At 42.7% G+C, this 11,307-nt stretch overlaps 1 long non-coding RNA gene across 1 annotated transcript in view; it reads right to left on the minus strand.

Annotated features, from left to right (window-relative positions):
• The window catches only part of LOC120885565 (uncharacterized), a 41,890-nt gene extending 37,768 nt beyond the window's left edge, over positions 1-4,122 (minus strand). The window contains exon 1 of the long non-coding RNA XR_013435720.1: positions 3,896-4,122. This is a non-coding gene — a long non-coding RNA (uncharacterized LOC120885565). The remainder of the gene's footprint in view (positions 1-3,895) is intronic.
• Positions 4,123-11,307: the final 7,185 nt, after the last annotated feature.

Below are 11,307 nucleotides of genomic sequence, written 5' to 3' on the forward strand. Positions count from 1 at the left end.
TGAACATGAAGGGTGGCTAATGCATATTTGTGTAAATATCCACACAGACTCCTGCTGTCAACTGAGGTGCTTGAGTCAAAGCAATAAGTCTTACTTTTTGTGCTGAAGTTCCCTGAGGCAGAGTGCCCATTGCATATCCAGCAAAACATACCTCATCTTTTATAAAACTGCTTCTATCTTTGAAGTACTCTGCATCAGCGTCCTTCTGAGGCTGGTCTGTTAGGTCTGGTCTGCTGGAGAAACCTGCATCCATGACCTCAACACATTTGTGATCAGGTTTTCCAGGTCCAATGGGCAGCAAATTTGCTGGGTTTAGAGTTCTGAAGACCTCAACATGAATACATGGGTTTTCATATAATATGCCCTGATATTTGACCATTCTTTCAGTAGTCAACCAATAGTGTCCTTTATATCCTAACAATGTCAAAATTGAATGAGGAACTCTGACAACCAGTTCTTGTCTTATGGCCAGTTTATCAGCTTCCAACACCAGAAGATCTGTGGCTGCAAGGACCCATAAAAAAAAACATGGCCAGCCCTGGGCTACAGAGTCCAGCTGTTTGGACAAATAGGCCACTGGACGGTGCCATGTCCCTAGCATGTGAGTCAAAACTCCCATAGCCACTCCAGACTGATCATGTACATACAGAAAGAAGGGCTTTGTGAGGTCAGGGAGCCCTAATCCAGGTGCACTGGTGAGTGCTTGTTTAATGTCCTCAAAAGCCTTTTGCTTAGTTGTCCCCCACATCAGAGGATCTTGTTCTCCCCCATTTGTGGCTACATAGAGGGGTTTTGCCATGACAGAAAAGTTAGGAATCCATATATGGCTGAACCCAGTAGCCCCCACGAATTCTCTAGTCTGATGGCAGGTTGAAGGGACTGGAATTGAGCAGATCTCCTGTTTCTTTTGAGGCCCAGTGGTTGTTCTGTGCTGTTGCTGAGTCAGATGTTAACCAAGGTATTTGACCTTTGTCTTGATAGATATGGGTTTTTAAGTCAGAGTTCAGTGCTGTCCCAAGGATGGTATACTCAAGCCCCTGGGAGAAACTGTCATTTAGTGAAGGGAGGCATACATAGAGCCTCTGGCACTTTAAGATGCAGGAATTTTTTTATTATCTCCCAGTGCAGGATCTTGGCTGCTGGGATTCTTTAACTCTTAAATCTAATGTAAATCTTAGCAGAGACTGATGACCTGGGACATCATTTATATAAAAGACACCTATGTCAATCTCACCATGAGCTGTCTGCCAAGGTTGGAGGGCAGGTTCTCTGCAGGTCCTGGTGTGGCAGCCACATTGTGCCCACCTAGGGGTTGCTCTTTGCATGGCTTTCTCCTCCTGCCAGGTGGGAGCCTGCCCTAATTGTCTATAGTAGCTGCCTCACTTGTGTTTTTGTTCAGTATGCCTGGGTACATGAGGCTCTGTGGCCCTTCCTGCTGGCGGCTCATGGCATGTGGCTTGGAGCCAGGGTGGCATGTCCTTTAGGAGTGAGCATCCTATGGCTCACTAGTGGCTTTAACATGAACATATTCCTGGTTCATTTGGGGGTTTGCAGCAGCTGAGCCCTCCTGGAGCTCTGGGTCTCATGCATCAGTTGCAGTTGGTGTGTCTATGGGACCCCTGCCATATTCATCAATCATTAACTTCTGAGCAAGTGGGAAGAAACTGAAAGGAGGGGCTGGGTCCAAAGTCTTGGGGGAAAACATTTACTCCTTCTCTGTTCAAGTCTTAGCTTTTGAGCATGACAGTGGGTGCTTGCCCGGCGGGACCACAGGAGGCTTCCCCTTTTGTCTGGCATGCTTTTTTTTTTCATTATAAACATTTGGACCATTGGCTTTGTTCTAGTGAGACCCCCCTTTGAGTGACCTCTGGGTTTGTAAGAATATCCATCTTCATTTTTATCTTTCTGGTCTGCCTGTCTTTGAGTCTCTGGATCTCAATTGATGAAAACTGTGGTGGCCACCTTAATCAGCTCACTGGCACACTTCTTAGTAAAGTCCTCTGGGATTGTAATTTTTGGCAAATGGCTCTCTGAGCCTGTCCCACAAATGCTGCATTGATCACCTGTTGCTTACGCCTGTACATTTCTTCATTGACAAACTTGCACTACAGCTACAATGTTTGTATGGTGCCCCTCCTCCCCCGGGCACCTCTGGGCAGGGAGAGGGGCAGCAGTGGCAGTTGCCTAGACATTTAGCTCTGAGTCAGTTGGGCACATCTCTTTTGATCATTGCTGCCAGTTTCATAGGGTAGAGGGGCCTTAGGAAGATGTGGGGCTGAGAGAAATGTTCAGGGCTATGGAGGGTGAGAGAGGGAGATGCTGGAGCAGAAGGAGGCTTATCTCTGCTCTGTTTGTCTGCAGATGTACTTGGCTTAGGCTGGGGCTCAGGACTGGCTCTGATTCCTTCTAACTCTTGGGCACAAACAGTGTGTTTTGTTCTCTTTTTTTCTTTTATTTTAGATTTTCCATGAGGACTTCCTGATATCTCTTTATCTTAGACCTTCTTCTTTGTTGGGGCCCGGTCCTAGGTCTGGATAATGGGCTGCATCAGATCAGTCATGGTCCAGGGTTTCTCCATGTAGGAGGGAGTATGATTTTTCCAGCTTATGAGCTCAGTGGTGGAGAAAGGCTGGCACACAAAACTGCCTTGTCTCCCTCAGACATTTCCCTTCTGGTCAACAAGGGCAGGTCCTTTAGTCCCTTGCAGGGGCATCTGGAGAGTTTTCATCTGAGTTGTGACTCTAGTCTTGGGACAAATCTCCCACCTTAATCTTAGGAAGTGAAAGAGTCTTTGGTCCTAGGAAGTCTTTGTCTCTGAGGACATCACAGAGGAAGGAGTAGCCAGTATTGGGGGGGGCATCATTTGTTGCCTCTGAGGACAAGGGGGCAGGGGACAGTCCCTTGTCCCAGTGGTCTTTGCAAAGTTGGGTAGAGTGGCACATAAGGTTCCTAGGTCCTCTTCTGGCTCACAGGGAAAACTATTTCCTTTCCTGTCTTTCCTAGTCAGGTTTTCTGTTTAGCTGCTTTCTGCTGGGTCTTAGAGACCACTATGCTCCTGGCTAACATCAGCTTGGACTGTCCATCTAGACAGGCTCTCAACCAAGGGGGCTGTTTCTGTACTATCTCTTGAAAGCAATCAATGTAAGAGAAATGGTTCAGGGACTCCAACAACAATCAAAATGACTCTCTCATCTAAAGATCCTCTGGTGGCCAGCCCACATCTTGGGTGAGCCACTCTAATTCACAGAGTATGCAACCTTTGTGGAGTGAGTCTCACCCCACAGTTACCAGGAAAACCCTCCTAGAGGTTTCTAACACACATTTCAGAAGGCTCACTTTCCTTAGTGTTCTCCCATGTTCAAACCTACATCAGTGTCGCACATTTAGAACAAACACACTTAGGAAATCGTCCACCTCTGGCCGCTCCCCTCGCGGGGACTTAGGCCCTCTTAGCCTTGCGGATCAGTATCAAACCCCCACCTGGAGCTTTCACCTGGACTTTGGTTGGTGAAATTCCACCATAGACTGTATGAGGTGCTACAGAATCGTGGGTCAGGACTGTGCACTGGCTTAGGCCCTTGGGTTGGATCGGAACCCTTCCCTTTGTCCCTCTCATTCACACACTTTTAGACACTTTCACACAGACATGGCCAGGACAGAATTTCTATACCACCCAAATTCCAACAATTGCAAACCAAACAAAAAGGGAGTCACGGTTTCCCCTCTGCTCACTGACCCTAAACAGAGACTACTTGGGCGACTCCCCGAGTTCCTTTCCCAACCACTTTGGAAGGTACTGGGGACCCAACAGAGGGTGATCAAGCCTCTCTTCCACCTGCTTAGGCCTTGAAGGGAAGTCAGGTGGGCTGCAAAACCAAATGAAACTGGGTCCTACCTGTTCAGCTGGGTGGTGCTCCAAAACCCTAATTCTGGTTCCTGCTGCCTCTGGGTTCCATTATGCTCCGTGGTGGCAGCCCCAGGGCACTGGGTGAGTTGATCATCCTTCAGGCCAAGAGTTGCCTGGGTGCACCAAGGGGATTGCTGTCTCCCATCGCCCCAGGGAAGCCAGTCCCTGGAGACAAAGAGGCAGAATAGCCTTCCTTACTTCCTCTGTCACATCTGGGGTGCCAAAAATGTTGCAGGAAGAAATGAGACAAGGTACTGAAGACAGCAGGAAACAGTTTTATTTGGCTGCAGCTAGGTTCAGAGGGCACAGCTTTTACTATAATCAATAATCCCCTGAACCCCAAGTTCAGGAAGTTTCAGAGTTTTATACCCAGAGTGTAAGGGGAGGGGCCCAGAAGTTCACAGTCTGCAGCAGTTCACATAAAAGCAAATTTTTCTTTCGCTGTTCTGTGCTGAGAGCCACAGCCGAGTCTGTATGGCTCCTGGGCATTTTGCCAACAGTATTGACTGACAGGCGAGGCATTATCCGCCTCTGCCCTACTTTTGCGTCTCGCGCTATTTTTGGACTTCCTGCGCTATTTTGAGTTCTCACGGGGATTCCCCTGGGGTTCCTATTGGTTGGCGAAGTGCAGGAGGAGGGATTTCCCGGGGAGCTATTTCCGGCTGGGAGTTCCTGCAGGAGCCTCGAGGCTGGTCGGGAGGATTCCCCAGGAGCCTGTGTGAGGTTTTTCCTGCAGTTAAAAAATAAAGTTTGTTCCTGCTTCAGTGGCTTGTGATTTGTGCCCAGCCAGACTGCGGCATTTGGCGGCCCGCACGGGGAACGTCTGAGGCTTCTTCGGGGTAAGTGAAATTGCTTGCCCCTAAGGGAAGGCAAGAGAATGGGTGACCATTTTAAAAAACAATATGTTCTTGCTTTGATTTGTTTGTTTTTGTTTCAAGCTGCCTATCCCTAGAATTTTCTCAGGCAGACTGGGAAAAATGGTTGGCTCAAGGTTTGAAGTTGTTTACCCCTGAGGAAGAGATAGAAATAGACCACAAATGTATATGTCAAGAAAATAGGAAAATTGATACAATGATTTTTTGTTCCATTTTTGTTTCATTCTGTTTCGGTTTTGTTTTGTGTTATCTTATTGGGTTGCATTATCTTTGTAACAGATTAGAAATTAGTAAAAAACAAACCGAAAGAGTGTTAAATAAATTGTTAGAGGTTCAAACCATGGAGAAAGACAATTTAGATCAAGCAAAAGAGAAGGTCTCTCAAGCTAGTCAGACAGAGGAAGAAAATTTAAAGGAAGAAAGCTTAGAGGAGAAACAGCTATTAGGGAAAAAGCTACAACAGGAGGCTGCTACTAACACCGTTCTACCACCAGAGGGCGTAATTCAACCAACAGCTCCACCTATGGAGATAGCTAAGTGGCCCTCAACCCCCTCAACCCCTGTAGTTGATAGATGGGATCCTGAGACAGGACCTCAAAGATTTGCATGCCCTGTACTTGAGCACGCAGGAGGGCAGCGAATTCACCGTGCATTAGAGTTCAAAACAGTGAAGCAGTTAAAGGAGGCTGTAACAACCTATGGTCCTCAAGCACCCTTCACTGTAAGCATGGTCGAATCCATTACCAACTTGGACATGACTCCAGCAGATTGGGATACCGTGTGTAAATCTGTGCTAAATGGAGGACAATATTTGTTATGGAAGGTTGCCAATGAGGAATTTTGCAGGGAGACAGCTAGGCGAAATGCAGCAGCCGGTTACCCTCAAAGAAATCTAGATATGTTGTTAGGAAAAGGACCTTATGAGGGTCAATGGCAACAAATTGAATATGATCCTGGCGTATACGCACAAATCGCTGTAGATGCGGTTAGGGCATGGAAAACTTTACAGGGGCATGGAGATTTACAAGGTCAATTATCTAAGGTAATACAAAGAACTAATGAACCTTACGCTGAATTTGTAGATAGGCTTATTCAAGCAGCTTCCAGAATTTTTGGGGATACAGAACAAGCAATGCCATTTATAAAACAACTGGCTTATGACCAAGCAAATCGTTGCTGCAGAGAGGTCCTTAGACCACGGAGACATGAAGATTTAAACACATATATTAAATTATGTAGAGACATTAATGAACAAGGACAAGTCTTGGCAGCAGTACAACAGGCTTTAGATGCCATGCCAAAAACATGCTACAATTGTGAACAAACAGGACATTTTAAAAGGAGTTGCCCCATAGGAGGAAGGTTTAACAAAGTTAGGTATCAAAGGAATAGAACACCGGATATTTGCCCACGATGCCGTAGAGGGAGACATTGGGCTAATGAATGCCATTCTCAAACCACCATGGAGGGTACTCCATTATCAAAAAACAGACAAGGACCAGGTGGTTACCCACGATATCGTGGAGAAAGGCATCAGGCTCCATTGCCAAAAAACGGACAGGGGGGCCCAATGCTCCGGGGCCCACGACCACAAATGTACGGGGCACTGGAAGAACCCAGAAACACCATGGAGGAACCCAGCAACACCATCAGGGTAGTGCCCAGGACACACTATCCATCAGATCTCTCATCAGACGAACCAGAGGGAGCGCAGGGTTGGACATCTGCGCCTCCGCCAGAGCAGTACTAACTCCAGAGATGGGAGTTCAAATCATTCCCACAGGGGTAAAAGGACCTCTTCCCCAAGGAACGGTAGGCTTATTGTTAGGACGCAGTTCTTCTACGCTAAAAGGACTTATGATAAGTCCCGGGGTAATTGATCCCGATTATGAAGGTGAAATAAAAATTATAGCTAGTTCTCCAAAGGGTATATCAGTAATTTCACCAGGAGATAGAATAGCACAGTTATTAATAATATCCAGCCTACATGATAAATTTTCCAGTAGTACTATGGAAAGAGGTTCCAGGGGTTTAGGCTCCACAGGTGTAGATTGGGCTATGCTGTCTTTGAATTTAGATTCTCGCCCAATGCTAAAACTAAATATTCAAGGACATGAATTTAATGGGCTACTGGATACAGGTGCAGACCTTAGCATCATATCTCGTCAAGAATGGCCAAAACATTGGCCATTACAACAAGCCACTCAAACGCTTCGAGGCCTAGGAGTGGCAACTAATCCCCATAGAAGTGCAATGGTCTTAGATTGGAAGGATCCTGAAGGATGTGAAGGAACTATACAGCCATATGTATTGGATCATCTTCCTATAAATTTATGGGGACGAGATGTCCTAGATCAATTAGGTTTGACATTAACAAATAACATCAATCCAAATATGCCCACTATTAGGGCTAGACAAGGTTTCAGGGAAGAAAAAAGATTAGGAGAACAAGGTATAGCAGCACCGATTCAAATAGATCAAGGAATAAATAGACATGGACTGGGTTTTCAGAAGGGGTCACTGAGGCAATAAAAATTACTTGGAAATCAGAAAGACCAATATGGGTTCCTCAGTGGCCCCTGACTAAAGAAAAGATACAAGCAGCCCATGACCTGGTCAAACAACAATTAGCGGAGGGACATATACAACCTTCTGTATCTCCCTATAATACTCCCATTTTTGTCATTAAAAAGAAATCTGGTAAATGGAGATTATTACAAGATTTAAGAGCCATTAATAATGAGATGGTTGGGGCTGGGGATGTGGCTCAAGCGGTAGCGCGCTCGCCTGGCATGCGTGTGGCCCGGGTTCGATCCTCAGCACCACATACCAACAAAGATGTTGTGTCTGCCGAGAACTAAAAAAAAATAAAATATTAAAAATTCTCTGTCTCTCTCTCTCTCTCTCTCTCTCTCTCTCTCTCTCTCTCTCTCTCTCCCCCCTCTCTCACTTTCTCTTTAAAAAAAAAAAAAATAATGAGATGGTTATTATGGGACCTGCTCAATCAGGGATTCCCCAATTGTCTGCTTTACCAAAAACCTGGTATGTTTTAGCTATAGATATTAAAGATTGTTTCTTTTCAATTCCAATTCATCCTGAGGATAGTCCACATTTTGCATTTACTATCCCTGCACTGAATCATGAAGGTCCTGATCAGAGATATGAATGGAAAGTGCTCCCTCAAGGGATGGCTAACAGCCCAACTATGTGTCAAATTTATGTTAATAAAGCAATCCAGCCACTTAGAAATCAAAATCCTGAACTACAAATATTTCACTATATGGATGATGTATTGTTAGCACACAAAGATAAAAACACGTTGCTGGACTGTTATGCCACACTTACAAATTTATTAAAAAATTATAATCTAGAGATAGCAATAGATAAAGTACAATTAAATTTTCCAATTAATTATTTAGGAGTTCTATTATCCTCAACCATGGTCCGTCCACCTAAAATTCAAATATGAGTAGATCAACTCAGATCACTTAACGACTTTCAAAAGTTATTAGGAGACATAAATTGGATAAGGCCTTATCTAGGCATACCAACAGGAGAGTTGGGACCTTTATTTGATATCCTAAAAGGTCCATCAGATCCAAATTCACCCCGCATATTAACTCCTGAAGCAAGAAAGGCATTAAAAATTATTGAAACATATATGGAAAATATGCATTTGGATAGAATTGATATAAGTTTGCCTTTATTATTTATTGTAATACCAACAAAAAATATTCCTACAGGAGTATTTTGGCAAGAAGGTCCATTATTGTGGGTACATTTATCTTATTCTCCTAACACTATTCTTACTAGGTATCCTGAGGCTGTAGGACAATTAATACTCAAAGGAATAAAAGCAGCAAAGGGAGTGTTTGGAATTTCTCCCAATAAAATTATTACTCCATATACTATGGATCAAATTGATGAGTTAGCTAATGAGTTAAATACTTGGGCAATAATCATGTATAAATCTAATGTTTCATTTGATAATCACTTACCATCTAATCCTTTGTTGTCTTTTTGGTCTAAGCATCCTGTAGTTTTTCCAAAAATGACAAGAAAAACCCCTATCATGAATGCTCCAAATATATTCACTGATGGGTCAAATAATGGTACAGCAGCAGTAGTTACCCCTGATCAAATATTTACATTTTTAGTACCCAAACAATCAGCTCAAAAGGTAGAGCTTAATGCAGTTTTACAAGTTTTTGTGATGTTTAAAGATTCTGTATTTAATTTATTTTCTGATAGTCAGTATATAGTTAATGCTATAGTATCCCTTGAAGATGCTGGTAGGATTTCCCCTTCCTCTACTGTTTTCTCTTTGTTTTCCACTATACAAAGTCTAATCTGGGACAGAAAAGATCCATTCTTTTTAGGACATATAAGGGCACATACAGGGTTGCCTGGAGCCCTTAGTATGGGCAATGATTTAGCAGATAAAACTACACATGACATACATATTTTCTCTACACTAGAAGAAGCTACACATTTTCATAAAAGGTTCCATGTTAATGCTAATACTTTACAAAAGCGTTTTAAAATAACTAAGGAACAAGCTAGACAAATAATAAAACAATGTCAAAATTGTGTGACCTTTTTACCCCAAGTTAATCTTGGAGTCAATCCTAGAGGACTGATACCTAACCATATTTGGCAGATGGATGTCACACACTTGCCAGAATTTGGAAAATTAAAATATTTGCATGTTACAGTTGATACCTCTTCTGGATTTTTGATGGGCTCCCTTCATGCCGGAGAAAAAACTAAAGATGTTATAGCTCATTGCTTACAAAATTTTGCCACTGTGGGCGTTCCAAAACAGTTAAAAACAGATAATGGTCCTGGTTATACTTCTACCTCTTTTAAACAATTTTGCTCATCATTTGGCATTACTCATATAACAGGAATCCCATACAATCCTCAGGGACAAGGCATAGTTGAAAGAGCTCATCAAACTATTAAAATGTACTTATTAAAGCAAAAAGAGGGAATTGGAAAGGGGTATATATCCCCCAAAGATAAACTTAAAATAACCCTTTTTACTCTAAACTTTTTAAATTTGGATTCATCAGGGCTTAGTGCTGCGGAAAGGCATATGTTGCCGCAGTCCGGCTGCAGCATAATAACCGGGGGGTGACGAATAACTTCTGTACGTTGATGCAGCAGGAATAGAAGCCGTTTATTGTAGGACAACAGAGCTATTTGTACATTTTGCACAGCTTATCTTAATTAGCATAAACTAGATACATCAGTCAACCAATAAGGAATCTCCACACTTAATGGCTCACTTTTGTTACTTCTCAAACCACTCCCTCTGGCATTTTGCCAGGCACCATCCAGACTTGTTTACGAACTCTAACATTCCCCTGGCAAAATACCAGGTGTTATTTTGACTTGTCTACAGACCTTAACAATATGTGTCCAAAAAATGTACATAAGCCTAAGGTACTTTGGAAGGATATTCTAACAGGACAATGGAAAGGTCCTGACCCAGTGATTGTCTGGAATCGGGGGTCTGTTTGTGTATTTCCACAGGGAGAACAGCAGCCGATTTGGATTCCAGAGAGATTAACTAAGGTGCTGACCCAGTGATTGTCTGGAGTCGGGGTTCTGTTTGTGTGTTTCTACAGGGAGAACAACAGCCGATTTGGATTCCAGAGAAACTAACCAAAGTGAATTCTATGGACCAACACAAAAACGAAAACAAAAAAAGGTGATTTGACTCAAATCCATAACAGCTGATATCCAGAGCTCCAGTTTGGCTATTCTTACATCTACAACAGTGATTAACCAGGATGCTTTTTTCAATATTTATTTTATTATTGCCTTTTCCCACATCTTAAAGTTCTATTTTATTTTTGAGCTCATACAGACCTAGGTTAATGTTTTTCTGATCAGCTTTATTTTTTGACTGTGGAGTTTTTAAACATTGCAATGGAGATTTCACCTAGGTAAAGCTACAAGGCCTTTACTATTGTCTTATGTGTTGTATATTATGTGTGCACACTTCTGTTTTGTGTTGTATGTCTGTATGTGTGTATGTCCATATATCTTATATGAGGAGCGCTCATGAATAAATGGATCCGAATTTTTTTTATTCACGTGATTTTAATGGTTTAATTTAGATTGGGTAAACAGCTGTTGAAAATTGTTTTAATATGTGAACAAATAAGGAGGTTAACAAATCTGTTTGTTTGCTTTCACCTTTCCTTCTCACTATATTTAATAATTCTGTTCAGGATAATGTAAATTGTTCAAAAAATTGTTTTCTTAGTGCCTGTTGGAATGTTACATAATTTTTTTCCTAGCATCATTGCCAGAATTCCTATCTACATCCCAGTGCCGGTGAAAACAAAGATAAAACCAAACTACAGCTTCTTCGGTAGTTATCACAACAAACTGTATAAACTGATGCATCAGTGAATAATAACTCAACAAGTAATGCTCAATCAAGGAGTCGATTTACTTTGGGAGGAAATGGACATATTGACAGATTCCTCTACTTTGAACTGCTTGCAGAAC

This window comes from Ictidomys tridecemlineatus, chromosome 3, assembly GCF_052094955.1.
Source record: "Ictidomys tridecemlineatus isolate mIctTri1 chromosome 3, mIctTri1.hap1, whole genome shotgun sequence".
Lineage (NCBI taxonomy): Eukaryota > Metazoa > Chordata > Mammalia > Rodentia > Sciuridae > Ictidomys > Ictidomys tridecemlineatus.